This window comes from Oncorhynchus nerka, linkage group LG1 (assembly GCF_034236695.1).
Source record: "Oncorhynchus nerka isolate Pitt River linkage group LG1, Oner_Uvic_2.0, whole genome shotgun sequence".
NCBI classification, from domain to species: Eukaryota; Metazoa; Chordata; class Actinopteri; order Salmoniformes; family Salmonidae; genus Oncorhynchus; species Oncorhynchus nerka.
Genome location: NC_088396.1, coordinates 11,484,172 through 11,511,595, shown reverse-complemented (window position 1 = coordinate 11,511,595; position 27,424 = coordinate 11,484,172). Strand labels below are relative to the sequence as shown.

The following is a 27,424-nucleotide window of genomic DNA, read 5'->3' as shown; positions in this document are numbered from 1 at the left end:
CACTGGAACCTCTCATGGTCAGTTTAAAGGTGCTAACTGTATTGTGTCCATAGCTAGCGGTCCATAGCAAGCAATCTCCCCAAACGACTCATCCTCACCATAGGAAATGGCCTTATGTTCCTGCCAGAAACACAAACACAGAGCCTACATTCCAAATAGCTCCCCTATTCCAAATATAGTGCACTACTTTGGTTCCTATGGAGCCCTATGATTCCTGGTCAATAGTAGTGCTATTTAGTTCAAGTCGGACGTTTACATACACCTTAGCCAAATACATTTAAACTCCGTTTTTCACAATTCCTAACATTTAATCCTAGTAAAAATTCCCTGTTTTAGGTCAGTTAGGATCACCACTTTATTTTAAGAATGTGAAATGTCAGAATAATAAAAGAGAATGATTTATTTCAGCTTTTATTTCATCACATTCCCAGTTTACATACATACATATTCTTTATCCCCTTACACTTGTGTCTATAAGGTAGTAGTTTTGGAATTGTTAGTTAGATTACTTGTTGGTTATTACTGCATCGTCGGAACTAGAAGCACAAGCATTTCGCTACACTCGCATTAACATCTGCTAACCATGTGTATGTGACAAATAAAATTTGATTTGATTTATTTGGTAGCATTGCCTTTAAATTGTTTAACTTCTTATGGCTAGGGGGCAGCATTTTCACATTTGGATGAAAAGCATGCCCAGAGTGAACTGCCTGCTACTCAGTCCCAGTTAATATATGCATATTTTTAGTAGATTTGGATATAAAACACTCTGAAGTTTCTAAAACTGTTTGAATGATGACTGTGAGTATAACAGAACTCATATGGCAGGCGAAAACCTGAGAAAAATCTAACCAGGAAGTGGGAAATCTGAGGTTTGTAGTTTTTGAACTCTTGGCTTATCGAATACACAGTGTCTATGGGATCATTTTGCACTCCCTAAGGCTTCCACTAGATGTCAACAGTCTTTAGAAACTTGTTTGAGGCTTCTGCTATAAAGGAGGGGCTCATAAGGACTCTGAGTCAGTGGTCTGGCAGAGTGCCACAAGCTGGTCACGCACATTCATATGAGAGGTAGCTCGCGTTCCATTGCTTTTTTGAAGACAAATGAATTCTCCGGTTGAAACATTATTGAAGATTTATGTTAAAAACATCCTAAAGATTGATTCTATACTTCGTTTGACATGTTTCTACGGACTGTAATATGAGTTTTCGTCTGAACTTTTGCCTGGACCTACCCGCGCATCGTGAGTTTAGATTGTGTACTGAACGCGCAAACCAAAATGAGTTATTTGGACATAAATTATGGACTTTATGGAACAAATCAAACATTTATTGTGGAACTGGGATTCCTGGGAGTGAATATTTATAATGCTATTTCTGACTTATGTTGACATCATTTTCTAGAATTTTCCAAGCTGTTTAAAGGCACAGTCAACTTATTATATGTCAACTTCTGACCCACTTGAATTGTGATACAGTGAAATAATCTGTCTATAAACAATTGTTGGAAAAATGCACAAAGCAGATGTCCTAACTGACTTGCCCAAACTACAGTTTGTGAACAAGAAATTTGTGGAGTGGTTGAAAACGAGTTGTAGTGACTCCAACCTAAGTGTATGTAAACTTCCAACTTCAACTGTATAGGGAATAGGGTGCCATTTGCGACAGAGGACACCCAGTGCCTCCACACTACAGTAATATAAACTGCATAAACACATAGTAGAGAAAAAAAAGATCCGGCACATTGTATCTTCTCTCGGATGTATTAGCGCAACTTAAGTGGTTTGGGCTTTCAGAGAGCTTGGTAGAAAACAAGTTGTGTTGCCACGAATGCTGCAAAAACAGTGTGAGAATTCAAATTGTTTTCTGAATCATTGTGACTTTTCTCAGGGCAGTGTTTTATAGCCATTAAAGGTTTTCATTAGAAATAGAAGGTTCCGGTGCATTAGCGGAGGCTGTGCTTCGTGTCTTGAATATAGCATTTACTCCCACAATTCCTGGTATCTAGGGGAGAGAGCAATTGAGCCAATTTAATACATTTACATTTCAGTAATTTCGCAGATGCTCTTATCCAGAGCATTAGTGCAGCCTGATCGGCTCTCTGAAATGTGTCCTCAGTCTTGACTGGCTGAAATATATGTTTTAAGGGGGTCCTGGGTGGTGCATCTGTCAAAAGCATGGCAATGCAGTCCTGAGGCTCCACTACAGCCTGGGGTTCGATCCCAGTCGGTGTCCCAACATGCCTTGATCGGAGTCCCCATAGGATGGCGCACAATTGGCCCAGCGCCGTCTGGGCTAGGGGAGGGTTTGGCCAGTGGGGCTTTCCTTGGCTCATCGTACTCAAGTGACTCCTTGTGACAGGGCCAGGCTCCTGCAAGCTGACGCCAGTCATCAGTCGAGCAGTGTTTCTTCTGACGCATTGGTGCGGCTGACATCCTGGTTAGAGAGCAGTGTGATAAGTAGGTGGACAGGCGGGTCAGAGGACGCATGACTCGACCTTCGCCTCTCCTGCGCCCATTGAGGAGTTGCAGAGATGAGCCAAGGAACCTAATTTGGGGAGAAAACATACCACCCTGAACATACCTGTTCATGATTGGGCCTTGTTAGTACTGGGATGGGAGACCAGGTGCCGTAAGCAAAATGGGAATACCAGGTGCCGTAAGCAAATAAAAATGGAAAAATGTATGTTCACCAAATAGGTGCATTCCACGGAGGGCCGAGTGTCTGTGTTTTTTCCCCCTTCAATTAAGCCCTAGACAACCAGCTGAGAGGAGTTCCTCATTAATTAGTGATTTAATGAATAAATTGAGTACAAGGGAGGAGCGACACTCAGCCCTCCATGGAATGAGTTTGACACTTGTGTTTTACAGGGTCATCCATAGTAGTGCAGTGCTCCTGGAGAACATTAGGGTTAAGTGCCTAAGGGCGCATCAACAGATTTTTCACCTTGTCATGCTCGGGTATTCGAAGCAGCGACCTCTCGGTTACCCAGTGCTCTAACCGCTAGACTAGCTGCCGCCCATCAGCAGAGCCTTGGAGGAGCAGGATATTAACTCAATATATCCAAGTGTAACCCCAGCTAAATGAATGGTCCAAACATTTTGCTATTTAAGTTCCAGGAGAAATTACAGATATCTCTTGAGTATTTATTAGTAGTGTGTGTGTGTGTGTGTGTGTGTGTGTGAATTCAGATTCTTGTCAGATGACCCACAGAGACCATTCTTTATCTGTGGTTGCATCCCAAAGGGCACCTTATTCCCTATCTAGTGCTCTACTTTTGACCAGGACTCTGAGGGGTTTAGTGCACTACATAGGGAATAGGATGCGATTCGGGAGGCATACTCTGTCTACACTCACATGTACTGGCTCTGCAATTCTCCATCCAGTGAATGATTTGTATTTCTTACAATAGGACCCATGGGATGAATGTCCGGTTTTCCACTTGTTCTGGCTCACATGCTCTATACTGAATACAAATATAAAAGCAACATGTACAGTGTTGGTCCTACGTTTCATGAGCTGAAATAAAAGATCCCAGAATTTTTCCATTTGCACAAAAAATGTATTTCTCTCAAATCAAATTTTGTGTACAAATTTGTTTATATCCCTGTTAGATAGCATTTCTCAATTGCCAAGATAATCCCTGACTGCAGGAATGTCGACCAGAGCTGTTGCCAGAAAATGTAATGTCAATTTCTCTACCATAAGCCGTCTGCAACGTCGTTTTAGAGATTTGGGCAGTACGTCCAACTGTTGTGTGGGTGTGGGTGAGCGGTTTGCTGATGTCAATGTTGTGAACAGAGAGCCCCATTGTGGCGGGGGGTTTATGGTATGGGCAGGCTATCAGCTACAGACAACGAACACAATTACATTTACATTTACATTTAAGTCATTTAGCAGACGCTCTTATCCAGAGCGACTTACAAATTGGTGCGTTCACCTTAAGACATCCAGTGGAACAGCCACTTTACAATAGTGCATCTAAATCTTTTAAGGGGGGTGAGAAGGATTACTTTATCCTATCCTAGCTATTCCTGAAAGAGGTGGGGTTTCAGGTGTCTCCGGAAGGTGGTGATTGACTCCGCTGTCCTGGCGTCGTGAGGGAGTTTGTTCCACCATTGGGGGGCCAGAGCAGCGAACAGTTTTGACTGGGCTGCGCGGGAACTGTACTTCCTCAGTGGTAGGGAGGCGAGCAGGCCAGAGGTGGATGAACGCAGTGCCCTTGTTTGGGTGTAGGGCCTGATCAGAGCCTGGAGGTACTGAGGTGCCGTTCCCCTCACAGCTCCGTAGGCAAGCACCATGGTCTTGTAGCGGATGCGAGCTTCAACTGGAAGCCAGTGGAGAGAGCGGAGGAGCGGGGTGACGTGAGAGAACTTGGGAAGGTTGAACACCAGACGGGCTGCGGCGTTCTGGATGAGTTGTAGGGGTTTAATGGCACAGGCAGGGAGCCCAGCCAACAGCGAGTTGCAGTAATCCAGACGGGAGATGACAAGTGCCTGGATTAGGACCTGCGCTGCTTCCTGTGTGAGGCAGGGTCGTACTCTGCGGATGTTGTAGAGCATGAACCTACAAGAACGGGCCACCGCCTTGATGTTGAGAACAACAGGGTGTTGTCCAGGATCACGCCAAGGTTCTTAGCGCTCTGGGAGGAGGACACAATGGAGTTGTCAACCGTGATGGCGAGATCATGGAATGGGCAGTCCTTCCCCGGGAGGAAGAGCAGCTCCGTCTTGCCGAGGTTCAGCTTGAGGTGGTGATCCGTCATCCACACTGATATGTCTGCCAGACATGCAGAGATGCGATTCGCCACCTGGTCATCAGAAGGGGGAAAGGAGAAGATTAATTGTGTGTCGTCTGCATAGCAATGATAGGAGAGACCATGTGAGGTTATGACAGAGCCAAGTGACTTGGTGTATAGCGAGAATAGGAGAGGGCCTAGAACAGAGCCCTGGGGGACGCCAGTGGTGAGAGCGCGTGGTGAGGAGACAGATTCTCGCCACGCCACCTGGTAGGAGCGACCTGTCAGGTAGGACGCAATCCAAGCGTGGGCCGCGCCGGAGATGCCCAACTCGGAGAGGGTGGAGAGGAGGATCTGATGGTTCACAGTATCGAAGGCAGCCGATAGGTCTAGAAGGATGAGAGCAGAGGAGAGAGAGTTAGCTTTAGCAGTGCGGAGGGCCTCCGTGATACAGAGAAGAGCAGTCTCAGTTGAATGACTAGTCTTGAAACCAGACTGATTTGGATCAAGAAGGTCATTCTGAGAGAGATAGCGGGAGAGCTGGCCAAGGACGGCACGTTCAAGAGTTTTGGAGAGAAAAGAAAGAAGGGATACTGGTCTGTAGTTGTTGACATCGGAGGGATCGAGTGTAGGTTTTTTCAGAAGGGGTGCAACTCTCGCTCTCTTGAAGACAGAAGGGACGTAGCCAGCGATTTATTTGCATTTTAGCGATAGCAATTTCAATGCACAAATATACTTTGACGAGATCCTGAGGCCCATATTTTTTTAAAGGTATCTGTGACCAACAGATGAACATCTGTATTCCCAGTCATGTGAAATCTACAGATTAGGGCCTAATGAAATTATTTCAATTGACTGATTTCCTTTATGACCTGTAACTCATTCAAATCTTTGAAATTGTTGCATGTTGCGTTTATATTTTTGTTCAGTACACATGAACATCCCACATGTTCAGTGTCTGTTACAATCCTACATAGTGAGACAACAATATGAAATAGGGGATGCAGAGATGAGAGGCTCCTGAATGGATGGTTTTGATGTCAATATGAATTATGATGGCTAATGGTACTAACCAACACTATTCTCTATATAGGGGGCCTCTGGTCAAACGTAGTGCACTATATAGGGAATGGGGTATGATTTGGGAGGCACCCACAGAAAAGTTTCTATCCCTGACACCACTTTCCTGTCATTACAGCACATTTGTGTTGTAAATGAGATTATTTCCGGGTTGAATGCAGTATATTGGTATAATGGCTTCAACAGAGATAGTGGTGCTGTGTAAGTTATTGATTGAAATATAAGTTTAATGAAATATGCATTGGCCAGAGTACGGCGGAAGTGTTATAATTTATTATACGGGTAATGCATTCATCTCAGGCCTTCACAGTGACTTGGGCATACGTCCCAAATGGCGCTCTAGATCCCGTAGGCTCTATTAAAAAGTAGCGTGTCATATTTTTTATTTTTTACAGGTCAGGGAATTGCCATCGTTCTTGGTGACAAATAGTGTTGTTAATGTGACTTTGTTACTGTGAAGTGATTGATGAGCGAAGGGTTTATCTCATCAATATGCATAGGTTACATTGTATTTTCACCACACAAAGCCAGTTTTCCTATTCTGCATATTCAGTAGCTGACCTATTCTGTAGGTAGAAGAGCTCTTCGGTTATTAGGATAACCAAACAATCGTTTCGGCGTAGCTAGCTGTGTGTGTGTGTGTGTGTGTGCGTGGCTTCCAAATGGCAAGGACAAAACACTTCACACACAGGGAGTTTCAGCACTCAACAACATCCCTCCCTGCACTTAAGAGGCCTTCTAAAAGAAACTCAGGCTCTTTCAAGATCTGGGGCGGTGATAATGCATTTTCCGAATGTGGACTCTGGCTGCATCCCAAATCGCACGATGTTCCCTATTTAGTGTGCTACGACTAGGACCCATAGGGCTCTGGTAGAAAGTAGTGCAATATATAGGAAATAGCATGCCATTAGGGACACAAATCGCACGATGTTCCCTATTTAGTGTGCTACGACTAGGACCCATAGGGCTCTGGTAGAAAGTAGTGCACTATATAGGAAATAGCGTGCCATTTGGGACACAGCCTCTGAGCGTCTCCCTCTATAGATTACAGAGCTCTCTAAGGTTTACACTGTAACCACTGTGAGAGAGACACAATGGTTGACTAGGACCTCCTCAGCCTCTGGAACGACCATACATCTGCTAGTGATTGCTGTATTGAGATGTGAATATGAGAGATGGAGAGCAGCTCAGCAACACTCTCTCTGCATGGCCAGTCCTCCTGCGTTCCATGGGCACGGTGCTTCAGATAAGTTCTCAAGACAACACAATGTCAGTTATTCAATCTGTTATCCTGGTTGGAGAATTCCAGATTTTCCTGCTTATTTCCTCCTGATTGCAACCTGGATTTCTGGAAAACCTCCTACTCTTTTCCTATTCTCTATTAACTATGAACTATACAGATGGGGGCCAAAACCAGCTGCCTTTCTTTCCCGCTCGTTGTTCACTAGTCAACTGTTTTGTTAGAGAAAGGGCGACTGATGATTCCACCTCGGACTGATAATTGGCTTGTTGACCAGGCCTAAAGAGAATAACTCCATATTCAATTAGAATCAAAGAGGCTTTTTACTCTAATTCCTCTCGTTGTTGTAATTAGAATATCCTGCTTCATGTCGCCGCATGCGACTGTGATTTATGACTGTATCCTCTTATTGTTGCCAAACTCCTAGAGAAGATTTGTTGTATTGATGTTTTGTGCCCACAGACCCTGTGTTTCTGCCAGCCTAGGGCTGTCCAGGGTCTCTGGTGGACTAGCCTGTAATTAGGAGACAACATCCGCATCCCAAATGGCACCCTATTCCCTATGTAGTGCACTACTTTTGACCAGCGCCCTATGGGCCCTAGTCAAAAGTAGTGCACTATATAGTGAATAGGGTGCCATCTGAGTACAGAGAAGAGGGACAGGGAGAGAGTGGTCAACTGTTACACTCACTCAAAGCAACACAGAACCAAATAAACATGAGAAAATGGTCAACCTCGATCTCCCTCTTCAGATGTGGAAATTCGCTGTCAGCACCTAAGTATGAGAATTATTATAATTTTTCAATAAAAAAAAAAACAAGTCAGGTAGAGGAACATTTACTGTTTCAGTTACCCATTAGGACAACATAATGCAGGGATCATCAACATAATCATTTCAAACCTTGCTTTCATTTGTGTACGATCACGTGTCTCTATATTATGATTGGGAATACTTGGGAACAGATTTCTTGAATTCAAATCATTTGGAGCTGATTTCCTTGTGTTTTTACAGTCTTTTTATATCCAACAAGGAAAGTTACCGAAATCTTTTGGTGGGCTCAGAAAACTTGGGAGGCGAAATAAAACCAGTTGCGGGCCTCCAGTTGGGGAACCCTGAAATAATGCATACAGTGCCTTCAGAAAGTATTCACACCCCTTGACTTTTTACACATTTTGTTGTTGTTACGGCCTGAATTTAAAATAGATTCAATTGAAATGTTGTGTCACTGGCCTACACAATAACCCATAATGTCAAAGTCGAATTACTTTCTGAGAAATGTTTACAAATTAATAAAAAATGAAAAGCTGAAATGTCATGAGTCTAAATATTCAGGCTCTTTGTTATGGCAAGCCTAAATAAGTTGAGGATTAAACATGTAATTGCTTAACAAGTCACACAAGTTGCATGGACTCTGTGTGCAATGACAGTGTTTAACATGATTTATGAATGACTACCTCATCTCTGTACCCCACACATACAATTATCTGTTAGGTCCTTCAGTCGAGCAGTGAATTTCAAACACAGATTCGACCACAAAGATGGGTAAAAAAATGTACACATTAAATATCCCTTTGAGCTTGGAGAAGTTATTAATTACACTTTGGATGGTGTATCAATACACCCAGTCACTATAAAGACAATAGCATCCTTCCTAACTCAGTTGACGGAGAGGAAGGAAACCGCTCAGGGATTTCACCATCAACAACCAACTTAGCAGAGCTTGAAGAATTTAAAAGAATAATGTGCAAATATTGTACAATCCAGGTGTGCAAAGCACTTAACAGTTACCCAGAAAGCCTGACAGCTGTAATCGCTGCCAAAGGTGATTCTAAGATGTTGGGTAGAATACTTATATAATCAAAATATATGTGTTTTTCACAAATTTTATACAAATGTTAGAATTTTTCTTCCGCTTTGAGGATTTTGTGTAGATCGTTCACAAAAAATGACAATCAAATCCATTTGAATCCCACCTTATAACACAACAAAATGTGAAAACAATGTAAGGGGTGTGAACACTTTCTGAAGGCACTGCATGTGTCCCAAATGGCACCCTATTACCTACATAGTGCTATGAGAGCCCTATGAGTTGTGCACTATAAAGTAGTGCACTATATAGGGAATAGGCTGTCATTGGGGATGCAGGCGATATCTTGCTAGTGAAAGCGTAAAGGATACAGAACCAGCCTGTCATTATCATAGCGAAGCTCCCCGGTTTCCTTTGACTGTTGTCAGCTAATAACCTCTGGCTGTTTCCTTCCATGTAAGCTGGAGCAACACCTGTGTGCCTTGTCTTGTTAAGTCATTTAACAAGACAAGGGGGCCTCGCTGCTCACATGGTGGAGTGATCACCACTAGCTAGCGAACTATCTCCACAGTCACAGGGCCACAGTCAAAAAAGAAAAAGGTGCTTTTCTCCAGCGAACATCTGTAATTGGGATAGCATGTGGTTTCAGGGGTTCAAAGGAGGGTGTGTGTGTGTGTGTGTGCAGGAGACGAAGCAGCCTGCCTCTCCACCGTTCCTTCAGCTTCTCTAATGTTGATAGTTCTGTCTTGGATGTAATATCATGTTCTTTCTGTGTATCTTGTGTGGCATCACACCCTCTTCCTCTCTCCATCACCAGCAGGTTCTGACAACACCATGAAATAGCTGCACCACTGTCGCTGTGCTGATTTTAAGTGCTTATGAGATTGATATTAAGTAAGAGAAAATGAGCGCTGTCAGTACAACACGGTATGGTCTCATTTGCGTTTGACTCCTATCGCCATGTTGCCTCCCTGTGCCTTTGTGTTGCGTCAGAGTGTGGTTAACAGAAGTGTACTACTTTTGACCAGGGCCCAATAGGGTGCTATTTGGGACACAGGCAGAATCTCTCTCTGTGTTACTGGTGTCAGCAGTGCAGTGCTGGCATGGGTTCTCTTCTTGTCTCCTTTGCACATAAATAAACTTTGAAACTTGAAGCTCCCCTCCTCTCAGTAGTGTTTTGGTCTAAGCTCAGCAACAGCAGAGCTCCCCTCAATGTTTCTCCTGAGCAGGACCAGTGCTCAGTCAGACCCAGAGAGCTCTCTCTCTCTCTGCAGAGCCCTACTAGCTGGCAGCAGTCCCTGCACCAGATGGCGTGCAGTTTGAGCATTACGTAAAAGCAGGTTGCCACTTGCCAGAGCTTTGGCCCCGTCCGAGTCCAAGGCTTGATCTCCGAGTAAAGTGCACATGATGGGGTTTGATCTGTATTACTGTAATACAGTTAAGTAATTGGCATCACTCTCCGAGAGAGAGAGAGTGAAATGCTGACGCAAGACTACATAGCGCCTGTAGGAAATCTGAAACGTGACTGGTGTGCTGCGAGTGCTTTTTGTGAGTGCTTTCGCCTCCTCCTGCGCAGTTTTCTGGGATTGATTGTGCTCAAACAAGCGTCTCTTTTCTCTCACTACGTGGTAGAATCAAACCAGTGATTCATTTGCGGAGGGTCCACACATCAAAATAATTGATTTTCGGCTATTTTATTCATTAGAGGCAACACTTGCAAAAAAAACTTTGAGCTGTTAGTCCTTCGTCAATGATGTCAAAGGTTTGATTACACACTAAGAGGCTGCATGCTCTCTTCCTCAAAATAAGTTTCACAGAATCTCTGCATTTAGCCATGTTGAGAGAAGGCCTACTCTGTTGTCATGGAGACCCCTTGGAGTCAGGGCTGAGTGCCAGTGCGGGCGATGTGATTGGCAGGCATGTATGGCCCACTGCACGGAGGCTGACTGATTGACAGGCAATGTAATGTGGCTGAACCATGCTGGGGTGAATTGACTTAAGAATGCCTGTGTCCCAAATGGCATCGTATTCCCTATACAGTGCACTACTTTTGACCAGAATCCATCAGTCTTTGGTCTCTGGTCAAAAGTAGTGCACTATATAGGGAATAGGGTGCTATTTTGGAATGCAACCTTAGAATGTTGCGTGGTGGGCGAAGGTAGGTAGGCAGACTGGCTGAGTGGAAGAAGGGAAGGTGTGAAAGCCTGTTGGAGGAAAAGAGGCTGCTGTCAGCTCTCCCCTCCATCAGCACATCAGCAGCTCTCCACGTCTCTCAACTGCAATTCATTGTGCCCTCGACGCATGGAATAGGCTACACTATGTCTCACCTGTGATTGTAGTCTTAAAATGCGCTCACTTCCCGCAATGCAGTTTTCAGTGTTCTCAAGGCCCCTTTGTTCATGTGCGACAACAGCAGTTTGAGTGTGACATTTTTCCATTCAAATCAAATCAAATCAAATTTTATTTGTCACATACACATGGTTAGCAGATGTTAATGCGAGTGTAGCGAAATGCTTGTGCTTCTAGTTCCGACAATGCAGTGATAACCAACAAGTAATCTAACTAACAATTCTAAAACTACTGTCTTATACACAGTGTAAGGGGATAAAGAATATGTACATAAGGATATATGAGTGAGTGATGGTACAGAGCAGCATACAGTAGATGGTATCGAGTACAGTATATACATATGAGATGAGTATGTAGACAAAGTAAACAAAGTGGCATAGTTAAAGTGGCTAGTGATACATGTATTACATAAGGATGCAGTCGATGATGTAGAGTACAGTATATACGTATGCATATGAGATATATAATGTTACTTACCCTACATTATTCAAGGTAGCATTGTTTAAAGTGGCTAGTGATATATTTACATCATTTCCCATCAATTCCCATTATTAAAGTGGCTGGAGTTGGGTCAGTGTCAATGACAGTGTGTTGGCAGCAGCCACTCAATGGTGGCTGTTTAACAGTCTGATAGCCTTGAGATAGAAGCTGTTTTTCAGTCTCTCAGTCCCAGCTTTGATGCACCTGTACTGACCTCGCCTTCTGGATGATAGCGGGGTGAACAGGCAGTGGTTCGGGTGGTTGATGTCCTTGATGATCTTTATGGCCTTCCTGTAACATCGGGTGGTGTAGGTGTCCTGGAGGGCAGGTAGTTTGCCCCCGGTGATGCGTTGTGCAGACCTCACTACCCTCTGGAGAGCCTTACGGTTGAGGGCGGAGCAGTTGCCGTACCAGGCGGTGATACAGCCCGCCAGGATGCTCGATTGTGCATCTGTAGAAGTTTGTGAGTGCTTTTGGTGACAAGCCGAATTTCTTCAGCCTCCTGAGGTTGAAGAGGCGCTGCTGCGCCTTCTTCACGACGCTGTCAGTGTGAGTGGACCAATTCAGTTTGTCTGTGATGTGTATGCTGAGGAACTTAAAACTTGCTACCCTCTCCACTACTGTTCCATCGATGTGGATAGGGGGGTGTTCCCTCTGCTGTTTCCTGAAGTCCACAATCATCTCCTTAGTTTTGTTGACGTTGAGTGTGAGGTTATTTTCCTGACACCACACTCCGAGGGCCCTCACCTCCTCCCTGTAGGCCGTCTCGTCGTTGTTGGTAATCAAGCCTACCACTGTTGTGTCGTCCGCAAACTTGATGATTGAGTTGGAGGCGTGCGTGGCCACGCAGTCGTGGGTGAACAGGGAGTACAGGAGAGGGCTCAGAACGCACCCTTGTGGGGCCCCGTGTTGAGGATCAGCGGGAGGAGATGTTGTTGCCTACCCTCACCACCTGGGGCGGCCCGTCAGGAAGTCCAGTACCCAGTTGCACAGGGCGGGGTCGAGACCCAGGGTCTCGAGCTTGATGACGAGCTTGGAGGGTACTATGGTGTTGAATGCCGAGCTGTAGTCGATGAACAGCATTCTCACATAGGTATTCCTCTTGTCCAGGTGGGTTAGGGCAGTGTGGTTGAGATTGCATCGTCTGTGGACCTATTTGGGCGGTAAGCAAATTGGAGTGGGTCTAGGGTGTCAGGTAGGGTGGAGGTGATATGGTCCTTGACTAGTCTCTCAAAGCACTTCATGATGACGGAAGTGAGTGCTACGGGCGGTAGTCGTTTAGCTCAGTTACCTTAGCTTTCTTGGGAACAGGAACAATGGTGGCCCTCTTGAAGCATGTGGGAACAGCAGACTGGTATAGGGATTGATTGAATATGTCCGTAAACACACCGGCCAGCTGGTCTGCGCATGCTCTGAGGGCGCGGCTGGGGATGCCGTCTGGGCCTGCAGCCTTGCGAGGGTTAACACGTTTAAATGTCTTACTCACCTCGGCTGCAGTGAAGGAGAGACCGCATGTTTTCGTTGCAGGCCGTGTCAGTGGCACTGTATTGTCCTCAAAGCGGGCAAAAAAGTTATTTAGTCTGCCTGGGAGCAAGACATCCTGGTCCGTGACTGGGCTGGGTTTCTTCTTGTAGTCCGTGATTGACTGTAGACCCTGCCACATGCCTCTTGTGTCTGAGCCATTGAATTGAGATTCCACTTTGTCTCTGTACTGACGCTTAGCTTGTTTAATAGCCTTGCGGAGGGAATAGCTGCATTGTTTATATTCGGACATGTTACCAGACACCTTGCCCTGATTAAAAGCAGTGGTTCGTGCTTTCAGTTTCACGCGAATGCTGCCATCAATCCACGGTTTCTGGTTTGGGAATGTTTTTATCGTTGCTATGGGAACGACATCTTCGACGCACGTTCTAATGAACTCGCACACCGAATCAGCGTATTCGTCAATATTTTCATCTGACGCAATACGAAACATGTCCCAGTCCACGTGATGGAAGCAGTCTTGGAGTGTGGAGTCAGCTTGGTCTGACCAGCGTTGGACAGACCTCAGCGTGGGAGCCTCTTGTTTAAGTTTCTGCCTGTAGGCAGGGATCAACAAAATGGAGTCGTGGTCAGCTTTTCCGAAAGGGGGCGGGGCAGGGCCTTATATGCGTCGCGGAAGTTAGAGTAACAATGATCCAAGGTTTTACCACCCCTGGTTGCGCAATCGATATGCTGATAAAATTTAGGGAGTCTTGTTTTCAGATTAGCTTTGTTAAAATCCCCAGCTACAATGAATGCAGCCTCCGGATAAATGGTTTCCAGTTTGCAAAGAGTTAAATAAAGTTCGTTCAGAGCCATCGATGTGTCTGCTTGGGGGGGATATACGGCTGTGATTATAATCGAAGAGAATTCTCTTGGAAGATAATGCGGTCTACATTTGATTGTGAGGAATTCTAAATCAGGTGAACAGAAGGATTTGAGTTCCTGTATGTTTCCTTCATCACACCATGTCTCGTTAGTCATGAGGCATACGCCCCCGCCGCTCTTCTTACCAGAAAGATGTTTGTTTCTGTCGGCGCGATGCGTGGAGAAACCCGTTGGCTGCACCGCACCGGATAGCGTCTTCCCAGTAAGCCATGTTTCCGTGAAGCAGAGAACATTGCAGTCTCTGATGTCCCTCTGGAATGCTACCCTTGCTCGGATTTCATCAACCTTGTTGTCAAGAGACTGGACATTGGCAAGAAGAATGCTGGGGAGTGGTGCGCGATGTGCCCTTGTCCGGAGTCTGACCAGAAGACCGCTACGTTTCCCTCTTTTTCGGAGTCGTTTTCTTGGGTCGCTGCATGCGATCCATTCCGTTGTCCTGTTTGTAAGGCAGAACACAGGATCCGCGTCGCGGAAAACATATTCTTGGTCGTACTGATGGTGAGTTGACGCTGATCTTATATTCAGTAGTTCTTCTCGACTGTATGTAATGAAACCTAAGATGACCTGGGGTACTAATGTAAGAAATAACACGTAAAAAAACAAAAAACTGCATAGTTTCCTAGGAACGCGAAGCGAGGCGGCCATCTCTGTCGGCGCCGGACAACTCACCGGCGCCGGCGGGTTGTGACTCGTGTTTGCTATTCTTATGAAGTGCTGTAGTGCTGTATGACCTCAAAACCGAAGAATGGCTTATTCCTCACTCCGACACACCACATGACCTCATGCACTGGCGACATCGACAGCCAGGAAAGATTGTCTTTTCACAGCTTGTGTCCAAAATGACACCATATTCCCTATTGGGTACACTAGTTGTTACCAGAGCCCTATGGCTATGTCTATGGGCTCTGGTCAAAAGTAGTGCACTATATAGGGAATCGGGTGCCATTTGGGGTGCAGACGGAATCACTGAGTGAAGGGCAAAAACGGGTCCCCTTAGGTGCTGTGGAGTGACAGAAAGCTGGACCACGATGGCTCAATCAGTGTTCCATGATGGTGTGGCTTTTTAGACCCTATGTGGGTCCAAAATGGCACCCTATTCCCTATGTAGTGCACTACTTTTGATCAGCGCACTATTTTCCCTGGGCAAAATTAGTGCACTTAAAAAAGGAATAGGCTACCATTTGGGACCTATCCCCTGTGACAGCCTTGTATTGACCAGCCATCAACCACCAGCCCTGCCCAGGCAGTTATCGGGATTTGCATTCACACGGAGGGTTTGCTTCACATCGTTCACACAGCACGGTGACTCAGCCAACCTGAACTCTGACGTAACGTCACATTACCTATTGATTTCCAGTCAGATGACAGATGAAAGTATCACACAGACATGGAGCGAGAGGGGGATTGGAAGGTGTCACAACGTGTCTCTGTGTGTTTTTTGTTGAGTGGTTCTGGTGCGTATGGGGATGCGGTCGTGAATGTGGATGGACAGGCGTGTGCGTACACGAAAGAGCTTCAGCGCACAGTTACACACACCCAGATCTTTTTACTCTGCCGAACGCCCGTTGCCACGAAAACGGAAGCGCACCGCTGCAAACTCTACAGGACCTCCTTCACAGATACTGCTGTGTAGACGGTGATCTGGTGGGGCCTAGTTGGCTCGCTGCCAGGTGGTCCCATTTCTTGGGCCTCCTCGTTATTTCCCTGTACTCTAATTGAAGTGACGCGTTTGAACATTTGGGAAGGTGGGATAGATTCTCAGCGGGTAGCAGAGTGTTTGGTCTGGCTTGTTGCGTGCCCCTGCCATTTAAACACGGGATACCTTAGTATATGTCATCACCTGTGTTCACATCTGCCCTGATCTGACATGTGTGTGAAAGTGACTAGGCTGCTTGTGGGGAAACTTGCTGTGTGTGTGTAAGATAATTGGACTGGTGTTTGTGTTTCATTGTAATAAACACTGTGTGTGTGTGTGTTGTAGCTGGGGGGCTGTCTGGCTCTGACCAAGTCACTCTGGCTGTGTCAGTCCCTCTTTGTGTTGGGCTGATGGCCACAGCCAGTGACATTGTCTGGGCTGGTTAAAAGGCCAGCGATTTGAGTGTAACAACAGGAGTGTGCTGTCCTGGTTGTCTGTCCTTTCAGCTCCAAGACTTCCTAGTGCTCCCTAGCTGCTCTCCCCACTGATAGGAACTGACAGAGGAATGAGCTAGAGAGGGTGTGTGTGTGTGTGTGTGTGTCTCTTTGGTTTTGCTATCCTTGTGGGTACCAGAAGTCCTCACAAAGATAGTAAAACAAGGATAATTCGGACAGGTGGGGACATTTCACCGGTTCCTACAAAGAAAAAGGCTATTTTTGGCTTAGGGTTTAGGGTTACAATTAGGGTTAGGGTTTGGGGTTAGGGTTAGATTAAGGGTTAGGGTAATTGTTAGGTTTAGGGGTGAGGGAAAATAGGATTAGGGTGCCATTTGGGACGCAGATGTAGTTTCCCCTGTAAAGAATGCTCAGCTTGGGAGAGAGGGAGCAGGAAAACATGGAACAATCACTGTATAATAACAGCGTGGCAGTGTTACCATGCCATGGCCCCCACGGGACATCCAGCACTGTATAATAGATCAATAGAATGTTGTGGACAGGCAATGGCTCAGAGCTCGCTTTGCTGTGCTCGTCTGAACACAGTGGGAAATGGGTACTGGAGGGAGAACTTGCCTGGTGTAATGTCGTGGTTACAGGAATACTACACACAAAACTTATATTTCAGTATTTTGTTTGTTGGTTCACTTTTAATACAATCCCAACCAATGTAGCATGTCGGCGGTCAAGTTTTCAAGATAGAGCACCTTTTTTAGCGCAGGGCAACAACAAAAGGTTTTGCTCCATCTCGGGAGGTTATTGAGTGTAGGGTTCCTTTAATTTGGTAGGGGGGGAAAAGAAAAGAAATCTGCAGGAACTCTCAGTATCTCGTCTTGAATTGAAATCCACATTTGACACGGAAGCATGAAAGATGGATGTGCTCCATCTGTTGAGGAAGCACAGGCTTTAAGAAGGGGGAAGTGAACAGTTAGGGTTTACAAGGGCTCTGCATCTGGAGATGCCATGATGAAGACAGACAGACAGACAGACAGACAGACGGAGATTATACTGATGATGAGAAATGGAAACCATGTGGAGGTGGCCCATCCATCCCTCTCTTGTCAAGTTGGACTACAAAGCTTCCAAACTCCAGCCCTATAATTAATGACAAGCAGAACACTTGGGGTTTTTCACCGTTTTTATGTGGCATTGCCCTTCTGTGGTTCTTTCATTTATTCCATGCTCCTTTATCATTTAATATGACAGGCTGGTAAGGGCTGCTGTAACCACCTCAAGCCCGGGGAACACCTTTAGCTGGTTTTAGAAAACCAGAGCAACTCAAAACAAACATCAACAAACCAACGAAAGATTGCCTGAAACCCATTATTATTTTGGCGCTCTTCCACATTAATTTGCAGTTACCATTGGTTTAGTGCACAGAAGGAGCTGTGCCTGTTTGGCATAACGATGGCAAGCGAGGGCTCTTTGTGTGTGTGTGTGTGTGGATTCGAGGGAGCACATGGTAAACGATGTGTATCCATCCGGGCTGCTAGCATGTGCTGCTGGTGGAAGGGCCCTTGTGGAGCTGTGAAAGATTGGCCACAAGCGTGCATTTGTATGTGCTAACGCTGGCCAATGCTCCATGTCGGAGAATGTCATCGGCCCATTTCCATACTCAGGGCTTTCCCTGTGGTGCTCAGAGGTGCTTTACTGCATCCGGCGTCCGCAACACTCATTACTGTGCCCACACACACACACACACACACACACACAAACGCACACACACAGAATCCCCCCCGCCCACCTCCCATAAACACAGCGCTAATGGCCTAAAGTGCCGCTCCATTTTGATGCACCGCCCTTGAATGTATGACCTCATGCTGTCATTAACGGAGCTCGTCTCTGGCTCTTAAGGGGATCCTTTTCTCTCCTCTCGTTCTCCTCCCGTCTTATAAAACAGCCATGCTTCGGACTCCGATTCTCCCCCACGCTCTCGACTCGGGTGGAACAGATTTGAGTCGGTCACGTCGTAAACCCTGTTGATCGTGCGGCCTGCGTCCCAAATTGCGTCCTATGCCCTATAATGCGCACTACTTTCGTAGAGGGGGGGGGGCTGGTTAAAGAATTGTGCACTATGTAGGGAATAGGGATCAACTCCAGCACATGCTGCCACAGTAGAGCACAGTACGTGATGCTAGTCTCCCAAGGACAGAGAGATGGAGAGGGAGATCTCCGGCTGGGCTTCTATGGGGGATTAACCAAACCCTGATTTAATTAGATCATGTGAGTCCCTCCTGTCACACTTACACATGCATCCAGCAGCCCTTTTGTGTGTGTGAGCATGTGTGTGTGTGTATTGACGTCAGTGTGCGTGTGTGTGTGTGAGAGTGAGCGATTGGCTGTGGGGTGGCCTTTGGGTGAGTTTGGTTGTGGTGGGGCAGGATATTGATGTGACGACTCACAACTGAACATCTGTTGATGGACAAATCAAAGTGGCATGCTGGCGAGCTGTTTCAGCACTGGAGAAGCAACCAAGACAGGTATTTATGGAGATGAGTTTAGCAGATTAAGGACTTGAATGTCTTGCCTTTGTGTGTGTGTGTGTGTGTCTGCCTGCATTATCTGCTGTATTTGGTCCACCAGTGACTTTAGTTGAGTCTGTCAGAAGCGAGAGCCGCATTTCAGTTCTGTTTATTTGACATTGTCATTCTAGTGTTCGATTGTTTCATTAGGGATTGCTGACAGGCTGACAGTGACAGCTGTCTCCTTGTTTTGGAGCTTCCTAGATAAAAGAGAGAGGTTTTTTTTTGTCACTTTTGATTAGATATCACTTTTATCTGGGCTGTCCCAATGTTCAGAGATTTGAGGGAGGCTCAAAGCTGCTTATCCCGGTGAAATATGCTCTGCTGTCCTCTTCTGAAAGTTCTGCCATTTACCAGCATTCCTTTTGAAGTATCGTTGAAGGAAAGGCTTTTGAAATGTTGGCCACCGACAAACGTATCCTGCCGACTCATAGTCTGTGTCCCAAATGGCACCCTATTCCCTATTCAGTGCACTTTGGACAAGTATCCACAGGTCTCTGGTCAAAAGTAGTGCACTTTATAGGGAATTGCGTGCCACTTGGGACACGGTCAATGTGCGACTAAAGTGTTGAGAGAGCATAGGACCTGCACATGCGTCACAGCAATTCCAACTATTTCTGAGAGCAACAATACTCATGTTCAAATATTTCCAATTTCATTTATTTGTAATCACCACTACGTTTGCTACAGTTGAATTGTATTGTTATGTCTAATAGGCTTTTATGATGTCTGTACACATCTTTCTTCCTACAAAAGGTTAATAGATACACAGTACGATATAAATAGCCCGGCCACGCCACACATGGATGGTTGAAATGCAGGTGCGTGATCCTCTGTGGAGCAGTGGCGTTCTCAGGAGACTACAGCTCAAGCAGGGAAGCGTAACACTGGGTTTGTCACAAATGGTGCCCTATTCCCTTTTTATAGTGCACTACTTTTGACCAGGACCCATTGGGTACCCATCTGCATGAATTACCATCCCAAATCCCCCGTAGACCAGGTTGTATTTCCATTCCCATTAGTTCATATTAATATACCATAAACAATCACCCTCTCGCCCTGAGATATTCTCTAGTTTCTTGGTGTGGGAGACAATGTGCTCATCTAGGCTACCCGATTCCCTATGTAGTGCACTACTTTCAACCAGAGCTCTATGACACAGCCTGTGGGCCCTGGTCAAAAGTCGGGCACCACAAAGGGAATCGGGTGCCATTTGGGACACCAGCCTTCGACACCTACAGTAGTAGTCAGAGTGCTAGTTTTCTCCATCTCTAGCTAATGAAGTGTGTCTACTTTTCATGCGTTGACTAGCAATCCATATCAAGGGCTTATTCCAGCCCTGGATCCCAGCCTAGGGCACACGTGTTACAGCGTGGTCCAGCATCCACCATTGATTCTACTAGTTCAGAGCAGGGTCGCATTGATTAGGCACCAAACGGAAGAAAACAAACTGAACCTGGGAGACTACCTGCATTTGTCCAATAACAAACACAATTTTTCCGTCTTCCGTTGCAAAACGTTTTTCTGCGGTCTGTCATAATGAGTACTGCCCAAAAGAGGAAACCCATAGGGTTTCAGCATAAGGTCTCCCTTTCTGCAGGAATCACAGGAGAGGCGGGAAGTCCCTGGACCTATTAGGATCCTCCCTGCAGAGCCATTATTCTTTCCTATGAACAGCACCCAGCATGTTCTTGTTGTATTGGAGCTCTTTGGGAATGTTTTTAACACACACACTCCCTCCTCTGCACTCATACTCCCCTCTCTGTTTATTCCTCTCTTGTCCATTTCCCCTCCTCTTCTCTGCGTAAATGAGGGAGCGAGAGAGATTGTTGATGTCATTATCTCACTTCGGCAACGAAAACATTTCAACATAAAATGCAACAATGGTCTTGTCATTCATGCTTACAGTATAAAGCTTATCTGAAGCGCTCTGCCCAAGGGACTTGCCACCTGATTTCTATGAGATGGAGTCGTGCTTTTCAGTTGTTATGACCCGTCGTTTGCATGCATTTTTTTTCCTCTGAGCCCGAGTGTGTATTAGCACCAGACGCCTTTCCCTCGCTGTCGCTCAGCCTATGCCAGAGAGTGAGACCCCCCCCCTTCTTTCTCTGTCTCCCTCCCCCATTCCTCTCCCTGCTTCTTTCTCGAGTCCTTGCTCTTTCCAGTAAAAGAAGGCTGCCTGATGAAAGGGATTGTGGCATTTCATTTCATTGACATTGTTAGGTTGTTTTGTAAGGCAAATGTGGTTTTGTCACATTTCATTAATGGCAGTGTGAGGACAATGCCCCACTGGGCACAGGCATCATTTTTAACGTCTAGTTTTGTTTTACATTTGGTTGAGTTGTCAACTACCTTGAATGAAATCTTAAATCAACAACAATGTTACCATGTCATTGGATTTAGGTTAAAAGTTCCCTTACATTGATGGCTTCCAGCATATCGAGTAAGTTTTCCAAGTTGATTCAACGCCATCGCGTTTTCTTCAATGACGTGCTAACAACGTTGATTCCGTCAGTGTTTGCCTAGTGGGACACTGCGTGTTGATTTCCCAGGCAACATTTTCTAGCACAAGACACATTTGTACCACCTGAGGAGCAAGCCCTAAATATTCTGTTAAAACACCTGACCAAGTGGTGCATCAATATTGTCTCTCTCTCTCTTGTCCACGGGGTTTTTGTATCTTAGTTAGGACTTGTGGTAAAATATTGGCTCGTATCTAGGACTCGCGGTATTGCAGAAACCAGCGAACCTCAAAGGTGTATATCTTGTTAGTTGACTTGTCAGCCTGGCTGTTAATAAAATCAACATTATATGGACGCTGTAGTGAAGTGATGACTAGCAGCATTGACCTGTGTGTTTTTTCTCTATTTTTCTTCAGTCTGGGTTGGCTTTGCGGCGTGTGAGTGTTCTTCCTCCCGGGGCTCTAAGGCTGGTGGTTAGGGGTTAGCGGGAACCTAAATGGGTAGTCCCCTGGGTGCTGTTGTACTGGGTGGCTGGGTGAGGAGGTCTGACAGGCTGGGCCCTGGTTTAGTCTCCCTGGGCTGAGATGTGACCAGTGAGTGATTGGCAGCTGTGACATTTGCCTCCGTTCCAGGCAGGCTGGCTGGGCATAGATACAACATAAAGAGCGGCTCTGATCTAAACCTTGGAGACTCTTTGTTGGATGCATGTGCTCCAGCTCACATGTGTGTCCTTGTTAGTAAAGGTCATTTACAGGTGAAAGGGACCCATGAGCACCAACAAGTTCATATGAGCATATCAAATGAAGGCTATATTTTGGGGAGATGAACCCTTTTCCATAGGGGTTTGGCATAAGTAATAGCTTTGATTTATGGTCAAACCGATTTGAAATGGGCTCTTAGAAACATCTGCAACACAATGTGTTAAAAGGTATTAAGATGAGATGAAAACAAGTGAAGACTAATAGCAACAACATATTTTCTTTTGGAGAACTGATTTGCCTTCTGTAAGTTTAAGAAACATTGCCTTGTGCCTTGTAATTCCGTTACCAAAAACCCCCCACATATCTTGAAGATATTCCCTAATTTCTCTCCGTCACAAGGAGGCTAATTGAGACTACAAAACTGGAAGTGTGTGCTTTCTCCACTTCCGAATCCTACAGCAAATAACGACAACTCCATTCAGATGATTAGGTAGCAGCCTACCTGTTGGTTCTTGCTGTTATAGTCTGTTGTTCTCATATAACTTTTAGTTCTGTCATTTTTGCCAGATATCTCCTAATGACATAGCACAGGCTCTAGCTCTATGACTGCAGCCTAGTGGCGGTTTGATGACTTGTGATTGGACGACAGCGACAACAAGCTCCACCAGCCACTCTTGTGAAAAGCAAAGAGCACGAGCAGCATAAATTATACCTAAAAAAGTTCATCTCCGTGGGAAGCGAGATGTAGACAGTCTGCCTTGTGAATTCACGTGGAATTGTATGATTGTTTTTGTATCGTTTTAACAGAAAACTGATAACAAAATGGCAGTTTAAACATTAAGAAGAATCGTCCATTTGTCATATCCCAAACACACATCAAGCCCCGGCCCATCACTCAAGCAGCACAGTTCTTCCTCGCTGTTAGATTCACTATAAGTTTACATGCTGTTCTGTTAGGTCAAATGCAGTCAACAGATTGTTCATAACAAGAATGATGCTGCTTTCCACTTCGCTTTTTAATATAAAGCATTATATTTATATGCTTCCAACAGTTCACCTAAGTGTTTTGGTCTGCAGGTATCTGCCAAAATAAAGAGAACACCAACATAAAGTGTCTTAATAGGGCGTTGGGTCACCACAAGCCACCAGAACAGCTTCAATGCACCTTGGCAGAGATTCTACAAGTGTTTGGAACTCTATTGGAGGGATGCGACACCATTCTTCCACAATACAGTCCATAGTTTGGTGTTTTGTTGGTGGTAAAATTCTGTCTCAGGCATATTACAGAATCTCCCATAAGTGTTCAATTGGGTTGAGATCTGGTGTCAGCCATGGCATATGGTTTACATCATTTTCATGCTCATCAAACCATTCAGTGACCACACGTGCCCTGTGGATGGAGGCCTACAGGGGCATAGCCATGGTAGCCAAAATAATGGCTAAAATAATGGCCTGCCCAGCATTTTTAAACATTTATTTTTCTATTGAACCTTTATTTAACTAGGCAAGTCAGTTAAGAACAAATTCTTATTTACAATGACGACAGGGCCTGGGATTAAACATATTAAAAAGTCCTATATAAATATAGGACAAAACACACATCACGACAAGAGAGACAACACTACGTAAAGAGAGACCTAAAGATAACAACATAGCAAGGCAGCAACATATGACAACACAGCATGGTAGCAACACAACATAACAATAACATGGTAGTAACACAACATGGTAGCAGCACAAAACATGGTACAAGAATTACTGGGCACAGACAACAGGACAAAGGGCAAGAAAGTAGAGACAACAATACATCACGCAAAGCAGCCACAACTGTCAGTAAGAGTGTCCATGATTGAGTCTTTGAATGAAGAGATTGAGATAAAACTGTCCAGATTGACCCTAAGCATGGTGGGATGTTAATTGCTTAATTAACTCAAGGTCAAAGACCACACCTGTGTGGAAGAACCTGCTTTCAATATATTTTATAGCCCTCATTTACTCAAGGGTTTCCATTATTTGGGGGCAATTGCAATTAGATTTTATTTTGCCCATATCGTGCTGCCTTAACATCTGTGATTCACAAGTTTGGACAGCACAGTACAGTAAAGGAAAAATAAGAGTATAGTTCAATACAGCAGGCCTAGAGTTCAGTTCAGTAGAGCACACTAGTACAGTGTACTGTACTGTAATGATGGACTCCAATGGAAAGTTTATATTAGAGAATAAACTTTTCCCAAATAAATAGGTGGCAAAGTTATGGTGACCCAAAACAAAGAGCGCTATGGAGCTCTTGACTGTGGCCTAACTTGGCTCCCCAAGCCATATCATCATTCGCGTGAGGACCAACGACCTGCGTGCCCAACAAGAGAGGGTGGCCACATCACTAAGGGGAGAGATAGAGAGGGCCTCCACCATCTTCCCCTCTGCAAAGATATATCTACCCCTCCAAAGGAGAGAATTCCACCCTGCCACCAACCAGAGGGTAAATGCCAGCTTCTCTTGGGACTGTGTGCTATGGCCCAACGTACACCTGGCCCACCATCCCACCCTCAGCCTGCACTATCTTTACGACAATGTACACCTGTACAAAGAGGCAGATCCAACCTTCGCTAGAACGTAAAAGGCTGTTGCTCTGGTTGGCCAGTCCACCTCTCCCCACAGGAGCAACAGACCAGCCACCCACTCCCCGATACAAATCAGACACTCCTTTTAGACCTGCATCCAGTAGCACCTCACAGGGACTGGAGAACAGCCAGCAACACTGCCCACGCCACCAGCCTCCACCACATCTCTCCCAGGAACTGCATGCAGACACACTGAACTACTGTATGCCCAAGCCGTACGCAGTCAAAGAGGCCCCATGCAGAGTTTGGAGCTTCGCCAGCCACACTGCCCTCCATACAACCCTCCTAAATTCCCCCCACAACCTCCCTCCCAGGGAAGTTTTGGTTAATTTCATGGCATCCCAATCTTTAAATATGTCAATTCCCAAGAAATTTGAGCTCCTGGTTGTGCATCCATAAACCAGAATGCACATGTATTTGTTGCTGGGATTTTACTGCCCCCCTGCTGCCGTGGCGGATGCTATTGGTGCTATATCCGAGTGTTTAACACCTTTGTGTCCATGGATTTGGACATTTTAGGTCTAGTGTGCTCCCTCTCCGGCCTCTCGGTCACCAGGCTTGCTTGTTAAGGCGCACACCAGTCACCATTGTTACGCGCACCTGCGCGTCATCAGACTCACCTGGACTCCATCACTTCCGTGATTACCTTCCCGATATACATGTCACTCCCTTTGGTTCCCTCCCCAAGCGTTATTTTGTTTCTGTTTCTTGTCTGCGTGCTGTTAGTGGTTCCTGTTTTGTATTAGGTTCCGTTTATTTTATTAAAACACTCACTCCCTGAGCTTCCCGACTCCGAGCGCACATCGTTACAAGTGGAGTATTTGCATATGATTTCAGTGATCATTGTCCAGTAGTATGTATTTACAGATATGAAACAGCCAAAATGCTAATCCTTTAAAAAAAGGTACTATCCTCAAGGGTTTTTACATGAAATGTTCTACTCTGATTTACCCACCATCTCCTGTATTTCTGACCCTGACTTGGCTCAAGAAAATGTATCCTCCATATTTATTCTTCTGGCAAATAAACTCACCCCTTTTCAACACTTCAGAGTCAAAGATAGATCAGAAGAAAACCAAGGGTTAGATCTATCTGAAATCAGGCCTGGGCCAAAGCATAGAAAACTGACTCTGTAGTGGACTGGCATCTTTATGACAATTGAGAAACAGATGTACTATCTCGCTTAAGAAAGCTAAACTAAGTTATTTTTAAGCTCCATCTCTGACTCTGCTGGTGATCCTTCAAAATCATACAAATTCTTCTTCTTCCCTGCCTAAGCAAGTTCTGTCTGACTCCGGCATAATAACTGAGAAGAATGGGATAAGTAATGCTTTTAATCATAATTTTATCATCTCGGCAGGCTTATTATTTGAGAGAAACGGTGGTTTAATTGACTCTGGTCAGTCAATCGACTGCTCTTCCCTCTGCCAGCCTCTAGCTGACTCAACGGTTAACCCATCAACTTCTCATTTGAACAATTTACTATCTGTGATGTGCAAGATGGCTTGCTTTAAAAAAATTTCACTGGGGCTTGCATGCTTGATCCATTTGTGCTGCAGCTCTCTGCCCCCCTGATTGCTGAATCATTAACCCTAAATAATTATTGACCTATTTCTAAACTTTCTTGCCTAGCAAAAATATTTCAATCCTTGATTAATTCTCAGCTAAGATCTTTCTTATCTTTGAAATGTATTCTATATGTACATCAGTCGGGTTTTAGACACGGTCATAGCATTATCTCTCTGCTGCATCCCTAGTTAAAAATGATGTGGTTAACTGTATGGATAAAAGGCACCGTTGAGCTGCCAAAGGCTTTCAATACTGTTGATCACTCTGCTAATTCAGAGGCTTTCCTCAATTGGCCTATATCAGGCTTCATGTAACTGGTTTAAACATTTCTTGACAGATAGAACTCAATGTGTATCTACTGATGGTGTTAAATCAGGTTTCCTGGACATTACTAAAGGTGTCCCGCAGGGGTCAATTCTAGGTCCTATACTTTTTTTTACTATTTACATTAGCAATATCGACAATATAGTCTGTAAATTGTAACCTGTATTTGTATGCCGATGATACTGTTGTGCATGCTATTGCCCCCACGGTTGACCAGGCTCTATCTGAACTACAGTCTGCCTTCATTATATTACAGAAAAACATTATTGACCTGAATTTAATATTGAATGCAGGTAAAACTAAGCATATGTTGCTTTCTAGAGCACATAAAAATAACTAATGATTTAAGCATACGTACTTTGGATGGTATCCATATTGATCGTGTCCCTGCTCACAAATATCTGTGCATCTGGATAGATGAAAAGCTGTCTTTTAAAAAGAACATTGATGAGTTAGTTAAGAATCTGAGGATAGACACCTTCTAGAGAAATACACTACCGGTCAGAAGTTTTAGAACACCTTCTCATTCAAGGGTTATTCTTTATTTTTTACTATTTTATACATTGTAGAATAATAGTGAAGACATCAAAACTATGAAATAACACATATGGAATCATGTAGTAACCAAAAAAGTGTTAAACAACATTTTATGTTTGAGATTCTTCAAATAGCCACCCTTTGCCTTGATGACAGTTTTGCACACTCTTGGCATAAATCCACTTCACTTACTGTAGTTCAATAACCAAAATAGATTGTTTTGTTATAGCTGGCCCCCCATTCTTTCTGCAGACATCTTTGAATATTTAAAAACATGCTCCGGAACATTGGTGACTAATAAGTATTTTTTAAACTTCCCGCTTTGGGCTGGATGTGTAAATCTATTAGTAGAATTATGGTCTTACCTCAATTAGCCATAAAATCCCGTGTTTGAAAGTGACTGTCTGGAAGCTGTGCGGCACCATTGTACTGACATTTTCTCCCACGTGGGCCAG

At 44.9% G+C, this 27,424-nt stretch overlaps 1 protein-coding gene across 1 annotated transcript in view; it reads left to right on the top strand.

The window, feature by feature from the left end:
* LOC115139459 (kalirin-like) overlaps positions 1-27,424 on the top strand; it is a 275,127-nt gene that overhangs the window by 57,746 nt on the left and 189,957 nt on the right. The window lies entirely within an intron of this gene.